Here is a 27933-nt window from a genome sequence, read left to right as displayed (position 1 = left end):
ACGTTAATCTTTAAGATGTTCTTTCAAAATGGGGCACCTGGGTGGCTTAGTCAGTTAAGCATCTGCCTTCAGCTTGGGTCATGATCTCCAGGTCGTGGGATCAAGCCGCACACCAAGCCCCTCATCAAGCACCGCATCAGGTTCCCTGCACGGTGAGGAGTCTGCTTCTCCCTCTCCCTCTGCCCTTTCACCCCCCACCACTCCACTCCTGCCTACTCGCGCTCTCTCAAGTGAATAAATAAAAATCTTAAAAAAAAAAAAAAAGATGTTCTTTCAAACTATGTCAGATTAAAACTTTAAACCAAAGCATTTTTTAAATTAAATCATTCAATGATTTTTTTTCACTCATAGGTTATATGCATACACATTAAAAATAAAAGACTACTATTTAATTTAAGCTATGTTACCATTGTATAGATCCTATTTAAGCATGGGAAAATTACAGTAATAATGATCCATATGTTACTGGAACAGGAGCTTTATAATTCCAAATGTAATAGTCAGAAGAAATTTGTTTCCGCTATGTACTTATTTTTGGTTTTCCTGATGCAAAAACTTGAACTAAATGCTGATCCACATAACAACCAGTGAATGTATAATCTAAGATTCTAAAATGAAGCTTTAAATATGCTGTACCTCCAATGAAAATCTGGTCAAATAGCTGCTTCTCGTGACTCTTGGCTCCAAAAGTTACAGTTCCAGAAAGACCAATTTCCATTGATTTGGGGAACTTCTGTCCAATAATCGAGATCAATAAGCTTTTCCTCGAAATACTTCAAGCTGGCCAAAACTAACTTTGCATTCCACATGTGTAATTGGACCTCTATTATAAAAAGGTATATGAGCTTCACAGAATTCAAAATTATTTTTCACACTTTCATGAAGTTTTAAATTAACTGTTATTTTTACTTATACTTCTTCCTCTTTCATTTGGTAAAGACCCACAATTGGAGGGATAGAGACCTGGAAAGTATAGTAGCATAAGTTGAATGACTCTTAAGGAAGAGTGAACAGAAATTTGTAGGGTACACTAACAGCAGAATCATCCATTGCACCAGTGCTACTGTAAGTCAGAATGGCAGGGTCAAGATAAGTCACACAAGGATGAACTACAATATTCTGAAGTGGAGATCCATTGGTGGGGAGACTCAAGCTGGTGGTAATGTTTGGCATGATTCCTTCTAAGTCACACTTGCAAGTGATAGCTCCAAGTACTTGCCTTGTCTCTGCTATATCCTATTTATCATATTGCATGGATTTTACCTTTTCAGTGATAGAAATAGAAACTTGCGGTTTTCCTTTGTATGTTCTAACTTTCCAGGCTGGCTGTTTTTACGGATGCATCACGGAAGCAAGATTAATACTATCCAATGAATTCTGTAAATTGATATCTAACAAAATTCCAATGGACAAGTTTGTAGAAGTAAATCAGGCAGATGGCTCCATTTTGTATTTAGCTCAGTGTCAATTTTTGGCCCAAGTTAAAAAAAAAAAAAATCCTGTACCTCCAAAAGAAAAAAGCCTTGTGAAATTCCATTAATGTTAATTAATGGTGAATGAGGGGATAAAGCTTATTTATTTATTTATTTATTTATTTATTTATTTATTTATTTTATTTTATTTTCCCTATGGATTTTCTTTAATTATATTATGTTAGTCACCATACAGTACATCCCTGGTTTTTTATGTAAAGTTCGATGATTCATTAGTTGTGTATAACACCCAGTGCACCATGCAATATGTGCCCTCCTTACTACCCATCACCAGTCTATCCCATTCCCCCACCCCTCTCCCCTCTGAAGCCCTCAGTTTGTTTCTCAGAGTCCATGGTCTCTCATGCTTCATTCCCCCTTCTAATTACCCCCCCTTCTTTATCCCTTTCTTCCCCTACTGATCTTCCTAGTTCTTACGTTCCATAGATGAGAGAAATCATATGATAATTGTCTTTCTCTGCTTGACTTATTTCACTTAGCATTATCTCCTCCAGTGCCGTCCATGTTGCAGCAAATGTTGAGAACTCGTTCTTTCTGATAGCTGAGTAATATTCCATTGTATATATGGACCACAACTTCTTAATCCAGTCATCTGTTGAAGGGCATCTCGGTTCCTTCCACAATTTAGCTATCGTGGACAATGCTGCTATGAACATTGGGGTGCATATGGCCCTTCTCTTCACTACGTCTGTATCTTTGGGGTAAATACCCAGTAGTGCAATGGCTTGGTCATACGGTAGCACAATTTTTAACTTTTTAAGGGACCTCCACACTGTTTTCCAGAGTGGCTGTACCAACTTGCATTCCCACCAACAATGTAGGAGGGATCCCCTTTCTCCACATCCTCTCCAACAATTGTTGTTTCTTGCCTTGTCTATTTTTGCCATTCTAACTGGCATAAGGTGGTATCTTAGTGTGGTTTTGATTTGAATTTCCCTGATGGCTAATGATTTTGAACATTTTTTCATGTGTCTGTTAGCCATTTGTATGTCCTCATTGGAAAAGTGTCTGTTCATATCTTCTGCCCATTTTATGATTTGTTTATTTGTTTCTCGCGTATTGAGTTTGAGAAGTTCTTTGTAGATCTTGGATACCAGTCTTTTGTCTGTAGCATCATTTGCAAATATATTCTCCCATTCCGTGGGCTGCTTTTTAATTTTTTTGACTGTTTCCTTGGCTGTGCAGAAGCTTTTTATCTTGATGAGGTGCCAAAGGTTCATTTTATCTTTTGTTTCTCTTGCCTTTGGAGATGTGTCATGAAAAAGGTTGCTTTGGTGGATGTCCAAGAGGTTGCTGCCTATGTTCACCTCTAGGATTTTGATGGATTCCTGTCTCACATCGAGGTCTTTCATCCATTTGGAATTTATCTTTGTGTATGGTGTGAGAGAGTGGTCAAGTTTCATTCTTTTGCATGTAGCTGTCCAATTTTCCCAGCACCATTTATTGAAGAGACTGTCTTTTTTCCACTGGATGTTTTTTCCTGATTTATCAAAGGTTAATTGCCCAAAGAGGCTAGGGTCCATTTCTGGGTTCTCTATTCTGTTCCATTAGTCTATGTGTCTGTTTTTGTGCCAGTACCATGCTGTCTTTGTGATCACAGCTTTGTAGTACAGCTCGAAATCCGGCATTGTGATGCCCCCAGCTTTGTTTTTCCTTTTCAACAGTTCCTTGGTGATTTAGGGTTCCATACAAATTTAAGGACTATTTGTTCCAGTTCTTTGAAAAATGTTATTGGTATTTTGATCTGGATAGCATTGAAAGTGTAGATTGTTCTGGGTAGAATGGACATTTTAACTATGTTAATTCTTCTGAATCACGAGCATGCAATATTTTTCCATCTTTTTGTGTCTTCTTCAAAGTCTTTCAAGAGTGATTTATAGTTTCTAGAATATAGGTCCTTTACGTCTCTGGTTAAGTTAATTCCAAGGTAACGTATGGTTTTTGGTGCTATTGTAAATGGGATGGATTCCCTAATTTCTCTTTCTTCAGACTCATTATTCGTGTATAAAAATGCAACTGATTTCTGAGCATTGATTTTGTATCCCGCCACATTACTGAATTGCTCTATAACTTCTAATAGTTTGGGAGTGGATTCTTTTGGGTTTTCCATATAGAGTATCATGTCATCTGCAAAGAGAGACATTTTGACTTCTTCTTTACCGATTTGGATACCTCTTATCCCTTTTTGTTGTCTGATTGCTGTTGCAAGGACTTCTAGTACTATGTTGGATACTAGTGACGAGAGTGGGCATCCTTGTCGTGTTCCTGATCTTAAGGGAAAGGCTTCCAGCTTTTCCCCATTGAGAATGATATTTGCTGTAGGCTTTTCATAGATGGTTTTTATGAGATTGAGGAAGGTACCCTCTATCCCTACACTCTCAAGAGTTTTAATCAGGAAAGGATGCTGTATTTTGTCAAATGCTTTTTCTGCATCTATTGAGAGAATCATATGATTTTTTAATTTTTCCTTCTGGATAAAATCTAAGACACCGATCGATTTGGGAATGTTGAACCACGCTTGCATCCCAGGGATGAATCCCACTTGGTCATGATGGATAATCCTTTTAATGTACTGTTGGATTCTATTAGCCAAGATCTTGTTGAGAATTTTGGCATCCATATTCATTAGGGAAATGGTTCTGTAATTCTCCTTTTTGATGGGGTCTTTGCCTGGTTTGGGGATCAAGGTAATTTGGGTCCTTTCTCTATTCTTTTGGACAAGTCTTGCCAGTGGTCTGTCAATTTTTTTAATTCTCTCAAAGAACCAGCTTCTAGTTCTGTTGATCTGCTCTACTGTACTCCTGGTTTCTAATTCATTGATTTCTGCTCTAATCTTGGTCAACTGCTTCCTCGTGCGTGGATTAGGCCTGTCCCTCTGTTGCTGTTCCAGCTTCTTGAGGTGAGAATATAAAATCTGCATTTTAGATTTTTCTATTCTTTTGAGTGAGGGTTGGATGGCTATGTATTTTCCCCTTACGACTGCCTTTGCAGTATCCCATAGGTTTTGGACCATTGTATTTTCATTCTCGTTGGTCTCCATAAATTGTTTAAATTGATTTTTGATATCCTGGTGTATCAAATCATTCCTGAGCAGGATGGTTCTTAGTCTCCAAGTGTTTGAGTTTCTTCCAAATTTTTCTATGTTGTTGAGTTCCAATTTCAAAGCGTTGTGTTCTGAGAATATGCAGGGAATAATTTCAGTCTTTTGGTATCAGTTGAGACCTGTTTTGTGACCCAGAACATGGTCTATTCTTGAGATTGTTCCATGGGCATTAGAATAGAATGAGTATTCTTTGGTTCTGGGGTGTAGTGTTCTATATATATCAATGAGGTCCAACTCGTCGAATATGGCATTCAAAGCTCTTGTTTCTTTGCTGATTTCTTGCTCAGGTGATCTGTCTATTGCTGATAGTGGAGTGTTGAGTCTCCTACTCTTAGTGTATTTTTATCTATATGTCTCTTTATTCTGGTTATGAGTTGGCTTGTGTGTCTTGCTGCTCCCCTGTGGGGGCATATATATTTATAATTGTCATATCCACTTGTTGGATACATCCTTTAAGAATAATATAGTGCCCTTCTTTGTCTCTAACTATAGTCTTTAGTTTAAAATCCAATCTGTCTGATATAAGAATTGCTACCCCAGCTTTCTTTTGAGGTCCATTGGCATGAAAGATGGTATTCCATCCCTTTACTTTCAGTCTGAATGTATCTTTAGGTTCAAAATTAGTCACTTGTAGACAGCAAATGGATGGGTCATGTCTTTTTATCCAATCTGCGACCCTGTGCCATTTTATGGGAGCATTTAGGCCAGTTATATTGAGACTGAATATTGAGAGATATGATTTTAATGATGCCATGTTGCCAGTAGAGTCTTTGTTTCTATCAATTGTGACTTTCTGTTCTTTATCACTCTTGGGGCCTTTTTACCTTTATAGAACCCCCCCTTAATGTCTCCTGCAGGGCTGATTTCATGATTACAAAATTGTTCAATGACTGGCGATTCTGGAAGGTCTTTATTTCTCCATTAATTCTGAATGACAGCCTTGCTGGATAAAAGATCCTTGGCTGCATGTTTTTCTCTGAAAGAGCTTTAAAAATGCCCCCCCCAACCCTTTCTCTCATTCCAGGTCTGTGTAGACAGGTCTGACGTAATTCTGATAACTTTGCCTTGGTACGTGAGAAATTTCTATTCCCTGGCCATTTTCAATACTTTATCCTTGGATCTAATATTTGTGAAATGCACTATGACGTGACGTGGCATAGGTTTGTTATGGTTGAGCTTGTTAGGGGTCCTCTCTGCCTCTTGGACACGAATGTTTGTTTCCCTTGCTAGATTAGGGAAGTTTTCAGCTACAATTTGTTCAAATATCTCTTCTAGATATCCGTTTTTCTCCACCCCTTCGGGGATGCCGATGATTCTGACATTGGAACATTTCATTGAGTCAGTAATCTCCCGTAACCTACATTCATGAGCATGGATTTTTTTAAGTCCATATTCTATTTTAGCTTTCTCTTTTACTAACCCATCCTCCAATTCGCTGATACATTCTTCTGCCTCATTCACCCTGGCCATCAGAGCCTCTAGTTTTGACTGCATTTGGCTCATAGAATTTTTAATTTCTGCCAGATTCGCTCTCATTTCCACCTTTAGAGATTCTATATTCTCATTAACATTTTCGTTAATACTTTTTTCAAGTCTACACATCATCTTGACCATTGTTACTCTGAATTCCATTTCTGATAATTTGGTTATATCCATACCCATTAGTTCTGTGGCAGAGGCCACAGATTCATTGTCTTTTCTTTGTTGGGGGGATTTCTCCTTCTCATCATTCTGATGATGAGAGGTTGCAGGATTGTCCAGAGCCCAAATTATTGACCGGGACCCAGGTAGTGCACACTTGTTTTATAGGGACCTTGGGGATGTGGGCTTCTTGATTTTTCAGCCTGCCTTCTGGGGGAAGTGGCCTGTCCTGCCGATACTCAGGCAAACCTGTTTGGGTAGAGTCTCTGTGTCCCCTGCGAGGAGGGATGGGCTTGGGCACACCGTGAGCTGGTATTTCCAGGCTTTTGTTCTCTGGCGGCTTTCCCTGGCAGTTTGCTGTGCCTCTTCTGAGAGTCAGAGCAGCAGTAGCCGAATCTAAGCCTCTGTCTCAGAACAGAGAGATTGCGGACCGTTCTCTACTGATGTTCTGGCCACTTTAACTCTGTTTCTGTTGGTGCTGCTCAACCCTGCAGCATCCCAGGATGTTCACCCCTCACCTGGTGTTCCAGCCCTCACTTCCAGGGCTGGCGCATCTCTGTCCTTTGTGTTTCTATCACCGCCAGCCTCCAGCCACAAGCTGCCAGTCACCCCTGCGCGTTCCAGAGCTCCCAGTCTCAGTCTGGTTCCAGTGAGCGCACCGGAGCTCCTTTTCAGTCTGGTCGCATGCTATCCCCGGCTCAAGGTCTCAGTCTGCTCTCTCGCAGGTGCTGGTCTGCGGGTGGCTACCGCTTCCCAGCGCCCAAACACAGAGGCTCCCTCCCCCTTCCGTTTATCTTCCGATATCTGTGCCGGGTTTCACAGCTCCAAGTTTCATACCTCAATACTCAGCACTGGAGATGTTCATTTGTAGAGATCCAGGTGTATCTTCCTGCATCTCAGGCTGATTCCATGGATATTCAGGCTGGTCTGGTACCTATCCAACTCGACTCAGGGGACCGGCTGAAAAAGGGGTCCCCTACTCCTCTGCCATCTTAACTCCTCTCCGGATAAAGCTTAATTAGTGGAACGTATATAATATATCATGTTATTCTTCAGAAAAGCAATAACTTTCCAGAGTTCTCCACCTTCCAGGAGACCATAAACAGATGTTTTATTGTGTGTGAACCATATATCATGACTCTCTATCAAGTCGTTATCATCATCCAATAATCTGAGTTTAAAGAGCAATGCTTTAAAAAAGGGACCATCATCAGGAATAGGCATATGAATTACTCCATTGAAGACTTTGACTCATTTTCCAAGAATGCGATACCATCTGGAGAATCTGTTGGTGCCACAAAATGGAGATCCTGGTTCATGGCTATGAGTCACACTGACCACTGAGACAAGATAAGCTGCTCAAGCATCAGCTCATCCCTGAGGTCACCATGGAAAAAGGGCACAGACTGGCCTCCTCAGATGGACTATTACCAGAAGACCCCAGGCTCACCCAACTTGAGCCACCTTCTACCCCACCACAAATAGGGCTGGCTTAGCAGAGGCTAACTCCTTTAGATGAAATTACTAAAACCTCTGAGTCTTCCCTGTCAACACATGCCACCAAAGTTCTGTGAATCCTCACCTAGAATCTCAAGAAACATCCTTCCCCAACAACCCCAGTAGTTTCTTCCTATATAGTCTACTTCTTGGACAATGACCCAGAAGGATCATGGTTCTTCACTTGCGCCAGCAAGGAGACTTTCTGCAGTGTGCCTGTTACTGACTTCCCTCTACTTCCTCCCAGCAGCTAACTGCATGCACCTCCACTTTGCTCTGCCCTTTTTTTAATTGGCTTGTTTGTTTTTATGGTATTGTGTATAAGTTCTTTATATATTTTGGATATTAATCCCTTATCAGATATAACATTTGCAAATATCATCTCATGTTCAGTAAGTTGCCTTTTTGTTTTATTGATGGTTTCTTTCACAGTACAATAGCTTTTTATTTTGATGTAATCCCAATAGTTTATTTTTCCTTTTATTTCCCTTGCCCCAGGAAACATATCCAAAAAATATTGCTATGGCTGATAGCAGAGAATCTCTGTCTGTATTATCTTTTAAAATTTTTATGGTTTCAGGTCTCATATTTAGGTCTTTAATCCATTAGTTTATTTTTGTGTATGGTGTTAGAATGCGGTCTGGTTTCATTCTTTTGCATGTAGCTGCTCAAGTTTTCTAGCACCACTTATTAAAAAGACTGTGTTTTTCCCATTGTATATTCTTGCCTCCTTTGACATAGATTAACTACCATATAAACGTGGGCTTATTTCTGGGCTCTCTATTCTGTTCTATTGATCTATGTGTCTATCTTTGTGCCAGTCTCATACTGTTTTGATTACTACAGCTTTGTAGCATATCTTGAAAGTGGAATTGTAATACCTTTAGCTTTGTTGTTCTTTCTCAAGATTGCGCTGGCTATTTGGGGTCTTTCATGGTTTCATATAAATTTAGTATTATATTCTACTTTTGTGAAAAATGCTGTTGGTATTTTGGTAGGGATTACATTGAATCTGTAAATTGCTTTGGTTAATGTGGACATTTTAACAATACTAATTCTTTGTGATTTACTTTAATAATATTTTCTGAATTATTAGCTGTAACTATATGTAGACATAGAAATGAATTAATTTATAAGGTTATTAATATGAGGTAAAGAAATAAGGCGTTATTATTATTGTTATTATTATTTGGCTTGCTGTGTCAGACTTGGAAAAGCAGGAACACTACTCACACTATCTCATCCTAGAAGGAACTTCTGTCCAACTACAATTTATTAAAATCTGCAGTGCTTAGAATTTTAGGGTACACCTACATTTTAGAGCAGCAGCTATGCTCTTGTAAAAGAGGTGCCCAGCCAATGGCTGACCACAAAAGTAGTAAAATGATTTAGCCATTTCTACCCAACAAAGGGATTTCTTTAATATGCTGTATTTGCTCTGGGAAATTTCCATTTGGCTGGCTCATATGTTGTCATGTTGGAATCACAGTCTGATTATTTGCCCTGCACAATCCTACCCATTTCCCCTTTTTTCTTTCAAAGTGTTACTTTTCAAAATACCTTTTGCAATTCTAATTCCCTTTCAGTATCTGCTCCAGGAGAACCCAAACTGCACCACTTGAATTAGAAGGAAAGCAGAGTCAATATAGAAAGCTTTCAGGAGTCAGTATGGCTCCAGTGGCAGATGATGAGGGAGTGGAGAGCAGAACAGCATTATCAGAAAGCTAACCCATGAACAGGAAATATCTCTTCTGGTTTGTGCATGTGATCCTTTGGGTTCTGAATTGACACCTTATGTCTCAAAAATGATTCACACAATTGTAACCAGGACACAAAAATTAATAGATTCAGAGATGACATAAACTTAAGCCACTCACAGACATTTTGATATTGAAGTAAACTTATAGAAAATAAACAATCTGAAATTCTCAGAATGAGGATGCTAAAACCACCTTTATCTTTTGCTTGTAATCCTTTAAGACCCAACGTAATAGACTGCTTTTTATCATTTTTAAGTCTAGAAATAAGAATTTATATTCATTTTGATATATAAAATTGTGAGCATTAAAATATGATGTTCATAAATTATTCAAATCTAGAAACTTTTCCTCACTAAGTAATATATCATAATATCAGGAGTACTTTTTTTCTAACCCACTTGCATCTTCCTTGTCATTTTGAGAAACCCTGAAATGCAGCACCCTCCGCTCTAGGAAACTAAGACTCATTTTGTGGAATAAAAGATATATTGCTTATGTGCGAAGCAATTGTATAAAATCAGGTAGAAAAAAGAGAAACACTTCTCATTATGTAATCATTCTAGGAAATAGAAAATCAAACACAGGAATATAGTCATGTTGGAGTTGCAGGAATGAGAAGTAAAAGGAATACTAGGATTAAGAATATTAGGAAAGAATTAAAAACATAAGGAGAAAAACGGAAATAACTCAGTGGACTTAAAATTCCCAGATGTAAAATGATGCTCTACAGTGTTGTTACTATAGGATTTAGCGATATATTGTGATTGAAATTAATAAATAGCTGGCACATAGAAGAAAATATTTTATATTGGGTAAAATAAAAATAAAATAAATAAAATAAAGTAAAATAAAATGAAAACGGAGGGGCAAAGGGAGAGGGAGAGAGAGAATCTTATGCAGGCTCCACGGTAAGTGCAGAACCTGAAGCAGGGCTTGATCTCATGACCCTGAGATTTTGACTTGAGCCAAAATCAAGAGTCAGATTCTTAACTGACTGAGCCATCCAGGTGCCCCAGTCACACAGCTTCTAAACTAAATACATAATTTAAACATATACAGTAATTCTATACAATAAAACGTGTGGCCACTCAGATTTATGTGAATAAAACAGCTATATGTAGAGCAAAATAAGTTATGATTTCATCAACTATAAATGTTTTTAGTATACATGTGCCATATAATGAAAAAGGTAAATAAAAGGACAAGCTATAGGCTGGGAGAGAATATTTGCCTATCTCTTATCTGGCAAAGGACTTGTGTTCAGAACATACTAAAAATTCTCAAAATGAAACAATGAAAAACCAAAAAAAACAATAAAAATATGAGCAAAAAACTGAACAAACACTTCACCAAGGAAAAGAAATGAATGGGAAAAAAGTACATGAAAATGTATAAAAAATCATTAGTGATTAGGGAAGTACAACTTAAAACCACAATGAGCTACCACTATTTACCAATTAAAATGGCTCAAACAAGGGGCATCTGGGTGGCTCAGTTGGTTGGGCAGCCTACTCCTGGCTTTGGCCAGGTCACGACCTCAGGGTCCTGAGATCAAACCCATATGGGGCTCTGCACTCAGCAGGAACTCTGCTTGAGGATTCCCTCTCTCCCTTTGCCCCTCGCCCACTCATGCACACCCGTGGGCTCTCTTTCTTTAAAATAAATAAATAAATCTTTAAATAAATAAATAAAATGGATAAAACAAAAACAAAACAAAAGCTTAACAATACGAAATATTACCAAGTGCTGGCAAGGATATAGAGCAACTATATCTCATACATTTTTGGTCAGAATGAAAAATGGTACAGTCAATTTGGAAATCAGTTTGATAGTTTCTTGTAAAGCCAAACATATACCTACATATAACTGAGAATCCCAACTAGATTTAAAAAAAAAATCATGTCATGCAAAAACTTGCACATGAATGTTTACAGAACCATTATTTAATCTTCAAAAACTGGAGGTAAGCTAGATATTCTTCAAGAAGTAAATGGATAAGCTATTCATTCAGTGGGATACTATTTAGGAATAAAAAGGAACAAAATATTGGCACAACCCATGACATGGAATAACTACAAATTATGTTATGCTAAGTTAAAGAAGCCAATCTTAAAAGGCCAAATACAATATGATTCCAGTTTTACAAATTTCTGGAAAAGATAATTCTCTATAAAGATGGAAAACATATCAGTGTTGTAAGGGGCATGGGGTGAAGGGAGGGTTTGTCTACATGAGGGGATTTTTTGGGTGATGGAATTTTGCTGTATTCTGATTATGGGGTTGGACACATGAATCTTTGCATAATGTTAAAACTCAAAGAATTAGAAACCAACCCCCATAAAGAAACTGCATTATTTTTAACTAAAAATTATAAAAATATATTTTAAGGAATTTGATTATGAAATTAACATGTTTATGGCACAAAACATTGTTCTATGCTCTTTTGTGAAAAGTATGTCTGCTAGAAAATAAATTTGTATTTTTTAATGTTATTATTTTATATGTGCAAGATAGGACTGGTATTCTGCATTAGCTTTCCCAGCTCTAAATTCAGCCTATGTAGAAATTAATGTGTTTTGGAAGGAAAAAATTGCACAGATGTCATTTTCCTCAAAAGCAGGCAAATTATGAATGTAAATAATGCACTGTTTTGGTTTTGAGCTTCCAGAATCACTTGGAATCTGAGATATTGAAATGTCAACAAATTTTAGACCATTTTCTGCCATAAATGGAGATGAATAGATTGATAGCCACTTGTCTTATTTGTAACTTGCATTAATTTTTCTATAAAAATATTTAAGAATAAAATTTGGCAGTTTCCTTATCTATCATTATAGTACCATTATGTTATTATGAAAAAGCACAATCCAAACATAAACATTAGTTTTATGTCACATTTCTTTATCTTTTATGTCACTTTTACTATGCAATATTCATTACATAGGAATGTGAAGATGAAAAGATAAGTCAGAATAGGATTATATTAAAATAAAAATTCTTGGAAGCTTCTGGGTAAAAAGTCAATTTGAGTATAGATGTGTTCCCTAAGATATTCATTAAATGATTATACACATACTAATGTCTATACAAACATGTAGATGAGATCGATAACAAGCATCAACATTTTACAAGCTATTACACTGGTACCAAGCAATGTACCTACCAGGTGTCACAAAATTTGGTCAACACTTAGTTTGTATATCCCTTGACTTGGCTATCTATTGATAGCCAACGTGAATGGTAGACTGAAGAATTGGGGCAGCACATAGCTAATAGTCATTCCTTACATTATCAAATTCTTCCATTATCCCACTGATCAAAAATAAAATTTTAAAGAAATCATTAATATCATAGAACTATCTCATTAATTATCAAGTCTATATCCCTTACTATTGCCATGAATTCTCCAGGCCATCAAAAAGCCAAGTATATTTTGTGAACAAGATAAAACATCTTATAACTATTACATGCAGTACCTAAAATTATCACTTGCTTATAAATGTTAATACTTTAAATGGTGTAAATGGATAACATACTGCTTGTCTAAGGAAAATATTTAATTTAGACATGCACAGAAAAATGATCTTGGACTTTTAGACTTCTAAAAATAAATTACTCTTGTTTATTGGCCACCAAGTCTATATATAGCATTCTGCTATAGCAGCCCAGATCTACCAATGTTATTGAAACCCAAGTTTGGCTGTTGTCACTCAAAAGGCCAGTCCTCAAGAAATGAATTTTGATTGGAAAAAACTTTGAGCCTTATTCAGGAGGCTGGCAATCTGATGAGAAGGCGGACTCTTGTTCAAAAGCCAACTCCAAGGTTTCCTGCCTGGCCCAGAGTTTTTTTAAGGGGTTAAATCAGTTAAGGGAGACAGTAGTCTGTGACATTTCTTGATTACATGAAGTCTCGATGATGCCAATTACACAGTTATCTTACAGTGCTCAGAGGTTATGAAAGAAGGTCTGGTGCCTTGGTACCCAGTGGCTGTGCAAGAGTATTTTTTTTAAGTATTTTTTTGATTGATTGATTGATTTAGAGAGGAGGGACAGAGGGAGAGGGAGAGGATCTCAAGTGGACTCCGCACTAAGCATGGAGCCCCACACAGGGCTCGATCTCATGACTCCTGAACCAGGACCTGAGCTGAAACCAAGAGTGGGTAGCTTAAACCGGCTGAGTCACCCAGGCACTCCAAGAGTATTCTGTTCTTTCTGGAAAAGAGGGCAAGGTCTCTAGATGTGAAAAGGAAGGTCAGTAAAGTCATTTGTGTGACCTTAAAAAAGAAAAACATTTTGCTAAAAAAGTGCTGGACTAATTGGAAAGCTGAGGCTGCTTCAAACAGACTTGCTGCCCTCTCTGGCCTGGGGAAGTTCTGGTCCTTCATTCCCCAATACCAGTGGTCTGCAGATCTCAAAGAAAGTAAATTAATTTTGTTACAGATCAAGGGCCTTAGGTCAGCAAGCAAGGAGTGTGTCAACTTGAAGCAAGTTAACCCTTAAGGCCAGTTGTAGTGCTGTTAAACCAAAACATTTTATAATATTCCTTTTCATGTGTGGAGAATTGACCACTCTCTGCATATATTGAACAAATTCTCCTTAAGTCATTCTTTGTTCACTTTTTACCCCTTACCCACAAAATCAGAGGAGAAAATAAAATTATCAACTACATATATGGATAAAGTACACATTTCCGTTTCTTTTGTGTAAATATCATATAACATGCTTAAGGGTACCTATTTTGACAATAATGGAACATAGTTTTGCAATAGTGTTTTAAAATTTAGAAAATTTCTTATGCTCATTTATTTATTTTTCCTATTAAAGCAAATTCTTTTTAGGGAAGGGTTATAGAATAATGGTTGGGGCAGAAAAACTGCATTTAGGTTTTAGCTCTACTATGTTGCAAATATGTACTTAAACAGGATAATTTATTGGAAAGAAATCCAGTTGTGTTCCAAATGAAAATTCAGAAGAAACTTCATAAATATCTAAAAATGCAAGAAAATGACCATATCAGCTCTGTATTCTGTATCAGTTTGCAAGCTGTTTTATTTTTCTTCAGCAATCAAAACAGTACTTAGTTGAAATGCATAACAAAATTTGAAAACCATAGCTTTGCATGTTTGCTCCGTCTCCGGTTACGAATGTAACACTTTTGAATGTTCCAGAATGGCAGTCTTAAAATGAAAGGAAAAGAATATACTTGCACAGCACATTTGGCTCTAAAATCTGATTTCTGAAAGCTCTTGATGGCCTTTCCAAGAGTATTAAGGTTATGTTTGCCTGATAAGGAAAACAGCCAGTCACTTTAGTCAACAATCTAGTTATCAGATATCCCGGCGGGGGGAGGGGGGTTGCATTCATAAATGCTTTCCTCCTCAAAATTTTTCTTTGCCATAATAAATAGGGATTCTGAATTTTGAGAAACCTATTTAATCTAAGAAGTAGAATTCATATATTTACTTGGTAAATTGCAATTTAAAATAGTATTTGCAACAGGATAGAGGATAATCTTTGGTATACTTTTAAAACCAATTTGATATCTCAGCCCAAACTAGATTTTCATCAATTAATGACTTGGAGAATATTTATATTTATCACATTGGCTCTATAATTTAGGTCATGAGAGAAAGTTCTCCTGGGATGCAATAAAACTTATGATTAGGGGAGAATACAGTATGCTCTTGATCATTTTCCAAGTCTGACTTTCACTCTAAATACGTGAAATTTGAAAATTTACTGAAATTCTCTAAGATTTTGTAAGGATATCAGAGAAATAGCAACTATGTCTTAGTACAGAGTAAACTGAGAATGTCCCTTCTTCCTGTCCTCCCTGGATTCCTTCCTCTCTTAAACAATTTCTACTTCAACCAAGAGAACTGAGGTGTGTGTGGTGGGCGGCGGGTTGGGGGATGTTTTGGTTTTTTCCCTCTCACTGCTGAAATTGCCTGCACAGAGCTCTCACCGAGAAACTCTTGGAGACCTGTAAATATTACGTTTTTTTCAGTGTTTTTTTTTTTTCAACCTCTAGTCAAGCATCACCATAACTTTTTTAACAGAGAGACCATGTTGTTCTCAGTCCTGGCTCCTTCGCCTTAATACATTGGCTGATGTTATGCCCAAATCCTCAGGAGCACCCTTTGTACCTGTCCAGCTCCCATCCAGCATTTTACATATCCACCAATTCTTTCTATTTTCTCCTGGAGAAAGTTATTCTCTGCTGGAGGACTACAGCCGCTCTTCCTAAGCTCTGTCAGGTAAATTAGAAGCCTTTCAGTAAACTAGCCAGTTTATAAATCAAATATATACTGTTCTTGGTTTATTATCCTTTCATGAAAGCTCCATCTCAGGTGATGAATCCTCGTATTTAATGTTTGTACTTCAAGAAGCTACATGCTGCACCATGGGTCTGTATAGAGCTCTATCATCATGGTTTCTGAGAGACCAGGAACATGTGTTATACTTTATTCTCTTCTAAATGCTGATTGCAGATTCTACCGTCTCTAGTCTGCACTAATCCCAGAGCTACTAACACAAAACCCAAGAGGCATTGATTTGCTATATTTTAACTCTTGGCTCATTCCACCCAATGATGCTGAAATATGTAAACAAATTTTATTGACAAAATGGGCAAATAGAAGCAAATTCAATGATGAGGAAGCGAAGAAAAAAATAGAATTATGTATATGAAATGAACTCAGAGACAAAAATCAATTGATGAGTAAAGCAGCACATTAGTCACAAAGGAATACAAATTTTGTAAATTCGCAATATATTTAAAAAGATCACTCAATACAATTGAGAAAAACAAAAAGACTTGAAAAATGAAACAACAGTTAAATGACTATGGATTAAAGGACAGTTAAAGGACTATGGATTAAAAGGCCTGAAAACAGCAGCAAGTCAGTGGAATGTTCTGAGAATGTCCCACACTGATAAAAGATATAAAACCACAGCTAAAAGAAAAACACATACCAGAAAGTTTAAAAAAAAATCACTTACTTTATATACAAATTCTAGCTGAAATTGCAGCAAAACAAAGCCAAAAAGATGTATTAAAAGCAGCCAGGGAGGGGTGCCTGGGTGCTCAGTCTGTTAAGCATCTACCTTTGGCTTAGTTCATGACTCCATCCCCTGGGGTGGAGTCCCACAACAGGCTCCCTGCTCAGCGAAGGGTCTGCTTCTCCCTCTGCCTCTCCCCCTGCTCATCCTTTCTCTCTCTCTGTCAAATAAATAAATAAAAATCTTTAAAAAAAATAAAAAATAAAAGCAGCCAGGGAAAAAGGAAAATGTACTATAAGAAAAAAAATATGACAAGAAGTTTTTCAAAAGCAATATATGTAAGATTTTTTAAAATGGAATAATAATTTTAAAGAGCTGAGAGATTATGCTGACAAACTAGATTGTTCTGCACAGGAAATTATTTTTTCATAATAAGGGTAAAATATATTGCAAATAACCCAAACTTTTTTTTAATCAAGATAACATTAAACAAGAGATTCTGAAGAATGCGCTTTAATAAGAATCAACATATTTGAAAAATAAAATCTGAGAAATTATAGAGAAACACATTGGAAAAACAGTACACAAGTTTAAATATACATTTACTGAATAACACAACATTTATGCAAATGATGATGATCAGGAAGATGAGGAATATGATGATGATACTTAAAATAGTAATGAAGAATAATAAATAAAACTGAAATGTTGTGTAACAAAAACATGCAACCTTTTTGGAGGTAATTAGGCTTTTTAAGTCTTTTTAAGTCTTCTTAATTTGGAGGAATGACAATAGTGATTTTGAATTAATCAATTTTTAAAATATCAGCTATGCTTAATTTTAAGGGTAACAATTAAAATTTAATTTCAAACAAATTGGGGGAAGTAAACAATATGGAGATAGTTATAAATAAAGGTTTAGATATACGTTATAATAACAAGATAGTATTTATTCAAAACACTAGTTTACTGAACTGTTAAAAATCATGCCTAATTCACCATGTTAACATATTGGAGAAGGTAATTCATACGGTCACCTCAATAACTCAAGACAAAGTATTTTATAAAATCTAATACACTTTTATTATCCCAAATATAAAAACTAGTGGTAGAAGTTCCATATCCTCATAAATTCATTTGGCAAAACAGCCAAATTCTTAGAAGTAATAGGAGAGATTTTTACTAGTTTTATGTAAAATAAATATACAAAAATCAGTATCATGTCTGTACACATGTAAAAAACAAGTAACAGCATAATTTAAATGAAAAAATGCTTATAATATCAATAATAGTTCAGAGTGCCTGAGAGTATTTCTAACAAAATGTATTTAGAAACTTTAAACATTATATTATGACATTTTATGGTGTGATTTTGTAAATAAGCTAACTTGTTGAAATATAAATAATACTCATGAATAGAAAACATGTCAGTCCTTCCCAAATTGAACTATGGATTCGATTAGTTCTAACGAAAATCTCAATGTATTTTGTTGCATGGAATAAAACATATCTGACAAAATAATTCTAGCATATATATAAATGAGTAAATAATTCAGAATTGTCAATACATAACTAAAGAAAATCAAAGAGGGAGACTTTCCTTTCCAGATGTCAATGGTTATAATAAAACCATATTAATTAGAACAATACAGTATTGATAGACAAAAAGAAACATAAAACAATGGAAAGAATACAGTGCTTAAAAACAGACTAGACCATATGAAGAAATAATATATTGGTCAGAGGTAGTACAATTAAATGGAGAAAGGATCTTAAGAAATAGAGAAAGATTAAATTGTTCCAAAATTTAAAAAGAATTGGGTGTTTATCTCACAGTACACACAGTAAACTTAAATATGACAAGCAAAATTACAAACATTTTAAAACGCATTACACTAATTTGTAGAGTTGGGTAAAGACAGGTGTTTATAGAAGACATTAAAAATAACTGCAAGAGAAACAATTTATTAATATGGAAATCTTAAAATTAAGGTTCTAGAACAACATAAATGAAATAGGTCAGTCACAATGGGAGTAAATGACATTTCCATAGAGGTAAAATACCATGTTTCTGAAAGTTGAGGCATATCCCTGTACTTAGGATATTGTTACCAATTTTCATGGCACAGGTTCTTTAAAATATTCCAGGAGGAAGCTTTGCAGAACAAAATTGTGATATTATTTACCCTCTCTCTCCTTCATTCTGCTGTCTGACTTAGTCCTCAGAATTAAGGCAAGATATTTTAGTTATCAGTGTACATGTCCTGAAATGTGTAAAACTAGTGAGGAATATAATGGGAATAACTTCTTTGGGAAAAAGAGCAGGAATAGCTGGTGTTCGATCTGATCATAAAAGTAACTGAGTTTGAGATATGTCTCAAGAGGTGATGAAAAGCAAGAGGGCATTTTAACATTCTTATTCTGTAGATAAGCCTTAGCCTGTATAAGAATTTATGTTCCTCATCAGGTCAGGGTGGGACCTGGAAGGAGCAGCATTTTATTTTTGTATGAGTTTTTCCTAAAATCAATCAGAATAGTGAGGTTCTTTTTAAAACACAATATCTGGAAATTATTTTGGAATCATAACACTTTTCTTGCTTGACTCAATGACCAAAAATATAACATTATCTATGATTTTTGTATATTTTAATTTATATTACAGTAATTAGCTAAGTTGAAACTTTTGCTTCTCTTTTCACACAAAGACTAGCATATATTTTTCTTTTCATTGTCGTAAGGAGATATAGGGACAATTCTAAAATATGACCAAAATTACTATTTGGCACCTCTCTACTGCCAGTTCTCCAGTTCATAATCCAGTGTGTCTTGCCTGGAATACCCATAAAGTTCTGTGCAATTTCTTTTTCCTGTCTCTCCCATAGGCTCTGATATTTCAGTTCCCAAGCAATCAAACAGCACCAAAGAAAACAAAATTGCCAGTGTCTTTTTGTAATACCCCAATTTTATTTTCCTGATATTTAATTTTCTGCTTGAACTAACCCCACTCAACTTTCTCAGCCTTATCTTTTTCTAATCCCTTTAATGAGACACAAGACCTGTCCAAACTAAGGATTTTTTTTTAACACATGCTTATACCTTCAGATCTTCATTATTTCTACAAAGATGCTCCTCAGTCTTGACTCACCTCCTTTGTTCCACATTCCGCTTGCACTTTAGAGTCTCTCTCAACTGGTACAAAATATTTCTTGATCTCTCAAGACCTGTGCTAAAGCATTTTCTCCCTTTTCCAAATAAATAATGACTCTTATATTTAACTCTTTATGACCTATATTTTTCAATCCTGTGTTATATTTATGTCTGTATCTTATTCAACGTTTTAGGTTTTAAAAACTTAGAAAGGTTATTGTATCTGAATACCATTTATATTCACCATATAAATACTTTTTTATAATTATTATGGTTCTAATAAGCATAGAAGTCAAGTTTTTACCTTAAATCAAGATTGAAAGCCTTTTTTTCTTTTCAAATTTGAAGAAAATAATTAAAAACCAAATGAAAGAGATAACTTAAAATGTCTCCTTTGATTTATCTCAAATATGGAAAAGAATAAAGGTTCACCAGATGACAAAAGAATAAAGTTAATAATATAAAATTTTAAAACATAATAAATAAATATGATCACTACTTATTAATTATAAAAGCAAACTGAGCATGATTTTATGTGAATGCAAGATAAACATTTTGTTTCCTCATATCTAACCCTTTTTTCAGTGTATTATAAAGCAATGGAAGCAGCAAGATTTAACTATGATCAAATTTACTTTGTGTTATACAGTGAATTTCAGTCCATACAAGACAGAGAATGGTAATTTATTTCTGTAGTGATGAGTAAATACAAATGATTTAATCATAAAATATGGTTGACAAATAATACAGTTTACTTTTCCTAGTTACTTGCTTGACTCCTTAGTGAAGATCAGACTGCATTGTTCTTATAATATACTAGACCTTTGTTGATAGTTCTTATATGTCTGTCAGCAGGAATCAGGAGAAAGATCCTCATCTGTATACTGTTACTGATTTTGTAGATTCAGGAATTCTCACTGAGTTTTTTAGATTGTGAACATTGAAGTGTTTTAAATGTAACATTGTACTGGCTACGTATCCTTTTATTTTCAAAAATAAAAATTTGAATAGAACCAAAGTGGGCAAAACCAGAGAATATAACTCACTATGTGGTTCTGAGGGTAGATTACAGAAACTAGTTTATCTCCACTTTGTTTTTCTTCCCTTGAAGCTCTTCTGTGTAATCCTGTTGTGGAAACATGGTGGCAACACAACCAAAATATTTTTAAAATAATTTATGTCAAAGCCTCCCATAGTAAATAACTAGATGTGATTCTGTTTGCCTGCATTAGTCATAAGTTGTCTGAATATATGTTAGTGGAACATCTGCTTTCACTTCAGTCCCTTGATCAACCAATTTTCTGGCTGAAAGAATGCAGCATGAATAGCCACACTGAACAAGCTAATGGTCTTCATGGACAGTAGTTCTGTCCATCACTACCAGTAATACATCCCCAGTCTGCCACCAACATCTTCATTATCTGATACTATTCTTCTCTTCACCATTATATTAAATGTGCTGAGTTCTTCTGAGTATGTTGTAATCATCTTCTAAGTGTACATACACCATTCAATCTATTGCTAAAAGCCTGAGAGTATTACTTTCAGAAAGTATAAAGCCTAATTTGACCATGAATTTGCTGTTACCCTAAGAGGCAATAAAAATTCTCCCATTTCTCTGTTCATATTAGCAACATTTCTAATTTGTGATATTTTTTTTCTGAAAAATCATGCAGAATACATCCAGTCTGTGATTATCATATGAGTATCATCCATAAAACTAAGATTTTTTCAATCTCCTTAATTCCCCACTTCTTTAGAATTTTAACATATGTATAGATTTTTGTTATGTTTATTCTTTAAAAGCATAACACTTCTAGATAACTATTATGCACTTCTATAATAATACTAATTAGTGTGAAATGAATAAATAATATTACATGTTCTGAATTCTGTTAAATCTATAGTTTAATTCTAAGAGTGGCTTATCCAGGAATTCAAAACATCAATTTATTTTAAAAAAATCTGATCTAGCTGTGCATTCATCTTTACCTGTACCAACCTACATACACAGATTGTTTGGGGCAGGACACGGGCTTTTATATCCTTTGACCAAATCCCCTCCAAACCCGTGCATTCCCTTACTCAAAAAATATTTTGAAAAGCTTGTCTAATATCAATATTACAACCTCTACTTTTTTATTGCTTGTGTTTTCTTGGTATAATTTTGTCCACCCCTTTAGCCGTGACGAGTCTCTCTATTTTAGGTAAGTATCTTATAGAAAACAAACTAAATTTTGATTAGTGAGCAAATCCAAAAGCAGAAGACTTAAAGTCCATCTATAAATATTGATATGATTGTTATACTTAGTTCCATATTTTCATGAGATTTTAAGTTACTTTTGTGTGTGTATTAAATGTATCTTTCTATATATAGTGTGCTTTCTCGGCTCTTTTGTACTAATTCTGATATTTATGAGGATTTTGCTTTTGTTCAAATTATCATGCTGCAATAATATATTTCATTATAGCCTTAAGCTGCTATTTATGTGGAATTCTACATATCTTTGACTTTCACTCATTACTGATGCAATCATCAAGGAGGTTATTTTACATTCTCACATTTTATTTATTTCTACTTATATGAACTTATAAAATTTAAATAGCATTAGTTCATTTTGTTCCCACTCTGATTCCAATAACTACAATTAAATACGTTTAGCGCTGAGCAATGTTCTTCACTACAGTCTTACCTCTAGTTGATTCTTCAGAAAGGACTCATTACTACATTCTTGAAAATTCAATTATTCTCATATTCTTGATAGTTGAACTAACTACAGCTTGTCTGAATTATCAAATGTTTTTTTTTCCCTTCTTTGTGGATCTTAAAATACTATTTCACTGTTGTCTTATTTTGTGTGTTGTCAAGAAGCTGCTGTTGACCTGATTTTCTTTAGAAGTGACTTGATCATTTTGCCTGGAGGTTTTGCATCCTTTTTCCCTATGAATTATAGTACAACAGTGTTATATGTTCTAAAATTCTCAGTCATGTACAATTTTTCATATACATAATGAAACTTTCAATATATGGATAAAAACTATAAGTAATAGTTTTAAATATTATTTCTATCCCTTTGTTTTGTTTGTTCTTTGAGAACTCGATTTCACATTGGATTAGATTACAGTTAGGTTTAGGGTTATAGTTAAGGTGTTCTAAATATTTCACTTTCTCATTTTTTAGCACATTATATTGTTTTGATTCTCTTCACAGTTTTGTTTCTTTTCATAGTAACACTTAATTGTTTCCTGGCTTTCTTGCAATTCCATCTTCTTCTTCTTTTTTTTTTTTTTTTTTGATTTGGTGAGTTTCTCAGTGAATTTTCTGAATTCTCTTCTCACATTTTATGTCTTTCTTTTAAAAATTCTATTGTGAGTTTTAAAAATTGCTGATCCATCATGTACAATTACTACATACAGTTGTATTGTATGTACAATACATTCATTGTACGTGTTGCTACAATTGTTAATTTAAAGATATTTCATTTATCTTGGAGGGATTTTTTTTAATAGTTTTACCTGCCAGCTTAGTATTTTCATCATGTGGAAATCTTGTTTATCACTTTCTGTATTGTTTTATGCTAACTTTTCAGATATGACTTCTGACTTTTTTTTATTATGTTAAGTGTTTTGAGAGGCAGTAACCCTTATCTCTATGGACCTGAGGTGTTTCATTATTTTACTATGTCTCCTACTGTTAGTAAAATGAAGTGCATTTTTTTCAATAAAATATTCCATTTAAAACAACTATGGTTTTCAGATGCTCTTGTTACTGTAGGACTCTTATTTTTACTACTTTATTCTTTTTTTTTTTTTTTTTTGTATCCTACACAAAATCAACAATGTATGCCTCTCCTTTCAACTTGTTTTCCTCTCCATCGGCACCGCCTCTCTGAACACAGGCACCGTGGAGAACCTATTTCAATTTCCCAGCAGCCAGTGCTCTGCTCTACGAAGTCTCCCTCCCATTCTCATTGTTTTCCTCTTTCAGTAAGACTCTCCTCTGGGTGATATTATCTGCACCTGCCCCCAATAGAACTCTATTGCACTCTTCCTTTTCAGTCCAGATTCTTTGCTCTGCTACAGACTCCTGAGTCTGCTCCTCTGGTTTCCAGAAATTTGTTAAATCACTTGGGTACAAACAGAGGTCACTGGATTCTGTATCCTACTTCTTTCCTACATGTGGATTGTGAGTGGTTTTATTTGCTCTTTTTGTTGGACTCTGTAGTTTACAAGGACATGTATAGAGATTTAACTTATTTCACCACCATCCCAGGAAAACACCTATCCATCACTGTAGTTGTTCCAAGGAGGGGGAAGGATGTCTTAATAATTTTATAAGGACTAAAAATGATTTATGTAATTGAAAAATATAGTTTTTTTAAATGAAAAATATGAAAGGGACGTTGTTTCAACCCCCATATTATTGTCTTTTAAATCTGTTGCTATACACAGTTGTTTCTGCTTACATGTCAAATATTTTTATTTCAGATATAACATGATGTTTTTGCATTACTTTCATATTGTAAACTAATCCGTTGTTCTAGAGAAGTTGATATATTGCCTATGAAGGGAGCAGAATTTGCTACCGTAAATTACATCTCTTTGTCATAGGATTATTTTAGGCTGATTATTTTTAAGAAACAGCTACATAGGAAAAGCTCTGAAAACTGAGTAGAAGTTACCCTTTTATAAGAGGCATTTACATTTATAAGGGAAATCTCCCTTTCCCCTCTCTGTACCAGGAAGAAGGGGATGACTAAATCTCTAGAAACTCTTTATCAGTGAAGAAGGCACTGACCTAAATCTGAGTAACAACCTAGCCCATGTTTACTGTGCTTTTCCTGATAGCCTCCCATAACTGGGTCTCAACTTCCCAATATCTTCTTTTGTCTTTAGCTGTAGATGGTATTTAAGGTGGTCGCTTGGGACATTTCTGGGAGTTACTCAAGTTTTCCTGGGTATCTCCGACATAGACAGAAGGTATACATGTTATTAAACCTCTGTTTTTCTCCTGTAATCTGTCTTTTGACACGGGGGGGTCTCAGCCAAGAACCTAGAAAGGTAAAATGAAAGAAGTTTTTCGTCCCCTATACCTGCAACTCTGTATAGTCACTGATTTTTTTATCCTCAAAAATTTTTTCTCTTATGGAGTCCTTTCACCTTCTTGCCTTTGTTAAAAAATATATATATATATTAGTAAATAAAAAAATAAAAATAAAAAAGACAACAGAAACAAAATAGAGTTACTTTGTTAAGCCCTGTGTCAGCAAACCACGACTTAATACCTGACCTAATTGCAGTTTCAGCCCCTGAAAGGAATAAAGCCTTTAACCAGTTAGTCTGGAATTATCTGGTCAAAACTAGAGAGGTCATCTGGGAGAGACCCTATAAAGGGAATGTGACATTGCCTGAAAGATTTGATATAGCTTCCTTGTCCCACCTCCTTTCTGCTTATAAAAGCCTTCCATTTTGCACATCTTGTCAGAAGTCCTTTCTGATAGATAGGATGCTGCCCCATTTGAGAATTATTAAATGAAGCCAATATGATTCAAAAATACTCAGTCGAATTTTGTTTTTTAAACACCTTTATTAAGTGTATGTGCAATTAATATCTTCCATTTCATATAAAATGATGTGGATTATTTTTCTTTTATGATAAATACTTCACAGAATAATGTTTAGTAATATAATTTTTTTGAGGAAAGTGAATAAAATTATAATGTACTAGTTTACTCAGCTGAATTCTAGCAATTTTTCCTTATCTATTAAAAATAAGTAATATTCTGAGTAGCAACACATGTCCATAGAAAGATGCACATGGACACACATGCAAAAGCTTTTTGTATATGCTTAATTTATCATAATCAATGTAAAATTATTATTGTAGTAGTAGTAGTAATAGCACATAGTAAAGTTTTTCTAACAATGCCACCAGTTATTATTTGATTTCAAAGAAATACCATTAATAAGAGTATAAAAAACCCAATTAAACTAATTTATTTTATACAGATTATGTAATGTACATTAATCAACATTTAAGGGTACAAAAGGTAATATAACCCCACACTTATTTCTAGCACATAAATTAATACTTCAAGTTATAAGTAGTGTCATTATTTTTTTGAGATTCTACACATCAACAAATACCCTAGAAATTTACTACACTTAGAATGTAGTTCCAGTATTTCCTAAAAATACCAATTTTTTTGTGTGTTATTGAATGAGCCAGAATTGGGACTGTTAAGAGGTAATCTGAGGCATATTAAAATTTTTAAGAGTTTATTTGAGCAAAAATCAATTCTGTCAGGCAGTGCCAAACCAGAAGTGGCTAGGATGATATGCCAATAGATGTTGGGGAGAGACTGTTACAGACAAAAGTCAGAAACAAAGTAAAGCGATCATTAATTTACTACAGCTTAACACCTACTTGGCTGTGATTGGTTGTCCTTAGCATTTTAAATCTGCAGCCTTGCGACATTTACAGGTTTAGATTTTGGCTTGCTTACATAGGTCGCCACGGCATTAGAGGCAATGTGGTCTATTGGCCTTCTTGCTTAATTAAACAGAACTCACTTTTTGTTAAAGGGAACTTTTAACTCAGAATTCTTTCTACTAAACCATCTGTCACATACATCAATGATATTTAACTACAAATTTCCCTCCTAATTCATAAAGTTAATGTCCCATATTTAAACATTCTGCAGAATGCATCCATATCTATATCTATATATCTAACTCATAGAGAAAATTGAAAGTTAGCTAACCAATAATATTTTCACCACGCACAGAAGTCTGTGGAATATAATATTGTTTTATTTGCTATCATATACCTTGCATGACACAAAGAACCTGGTATTCAACATTCAAAAACCAGAAGTTGAATTAGGTGAATATATTTATAAATTAAAGATTTGGGAATATGTGTATAAACTAATTAACTTTATTAAGAGTATTTGAAGGAAGAATAGTGATAGAAAGTAGAGTTGGCTCTAAATTAGGGGGGCCCAGTCACAGATCAAACTCTGTGGCCAGCTTGCTGAGTGAATTCAAAAAAAGCCATTTATTGGGGCGCCTGGGTGGCGCAGTCGTTAAGCGTCTGCCCTCGGCTCAGGGCATGATCCCGGCGTTCTGGGATCGAGCCCCGCATCAGGCTCCTTCGCTGGGAGCCTGCTTCTTCCTCTCCCACTCTCCCTGCTTGTGTTCCCTCTCTCGCTGGCTGTCTCTCTCTGTCAAATAAATAAATAAAATCTTTAAAAAAAAAAAAGCCATTTATTATCCTTTTATTTTCTGAAATGTGAAGTCACAGTGTTTCTTTAAATGCAAGTGAAATTTTTACGGAGCGTCTTCTTTAGGTGATATACTTCCAGTGTTATATAAAGGGCCAAAGATGGCTTCTGTATATTGGCTCGTAAGTTTTATATTTCTTCACAACACACTGACTACTCTTAGCTCAAAAGCTCACTGGTACAAAGTTTTTACACAAGTATTTGTTTTAAATAAAGTCCAAATAAGCATATTTTTAGCCAATAAGAAATTGATTGTTCTTCTTGACCTACAAAATTGTGCACAGAATCTGCTAGGCATTGATAACACTCATGCCATAAAGACCCACAAACCACTGCTACCTTCAAGTGTCCTCTGACTCAAGGAAGGCCTATCATGCTGCCCCGTGACATCACCTAGGTACATAAGGTCCCTTTTCCATCCCCTTCTTGCCCAGAGTTCCCTTGACCTCCTCACCTTCTGTGTGGTGGCCCTTGCTGTAGCTTCTGAACAGTTTGGTGCTAGAAGAATTTCCTCCAAGCAAACCCATGCCGGCGTCACCTAAGAAAGTTTGTGTGTGTGCTACTGCCACCTTGTGGTCATTTCTGTTTTTTTTATCAACTCTAAAATCCCAAGAGCCTTTAATGAATGTCACTAGGGTTAACCAGAATAGTTTTTCTTATAACTACATATACTTCTTTTTCTCAAAAGAATAGCATCAACTGAGTGCTTCATTTTCTGTAGGTCAGTCAAATATATAGTGCCAGTCTATAAAATTTAGAAATCTAAAATACAAGAATAAAAAATTGATCACTCCATTGTTAAGATTAAACCACTATGTTAGTCATTAAACATACAAAATAACTGATGTGTTAAAAACCTCACTTTGATATATCTAGCAAACGATTTATGAAAACATCATGGCACTTTGATCTGCCACAATCAAGGAAGAAAGCATTCCAAATCTTTGCCATTAGTCAGCATTGTAAGCTTAAAAAAGGGGGGTGATTTTAAGTTTTGGAGTTAA

At 35.2% G+C, this 27933-nt stretch overlaps 1 pseudogene; it reads right to left on the bottom strand.

The window, feature by feature from the left end:
• Positions 1-439: 439 nt before the first annotated feature.
• LOC123785404 (AP-5 complex subunit mu-1-like) lies at positions 440-27456 on the bottom strand (annotated as a pseudogene).
• Between the last annotated feature and the right edge of the window lie 477 nt (positions 27457-27933).

The sequence above is a fragment of the Ursus americanus genome, chromosome 15 (assembly GCF_024610735.1).
Source record: "Ursus americanus isolate L20-20 chromosome 15, mUrsAme1.1.p, whole genome shotgun sequence".
NCBI classification, from domain to species: Eukaryota; Metazoa; Chordata; class Mammalia; order Carnivora; family Ursidae; genus Ursus; species Ursus americanus.
This window is presented reverse-complemented; position numbering and strand designations above follow the sequence as displayed.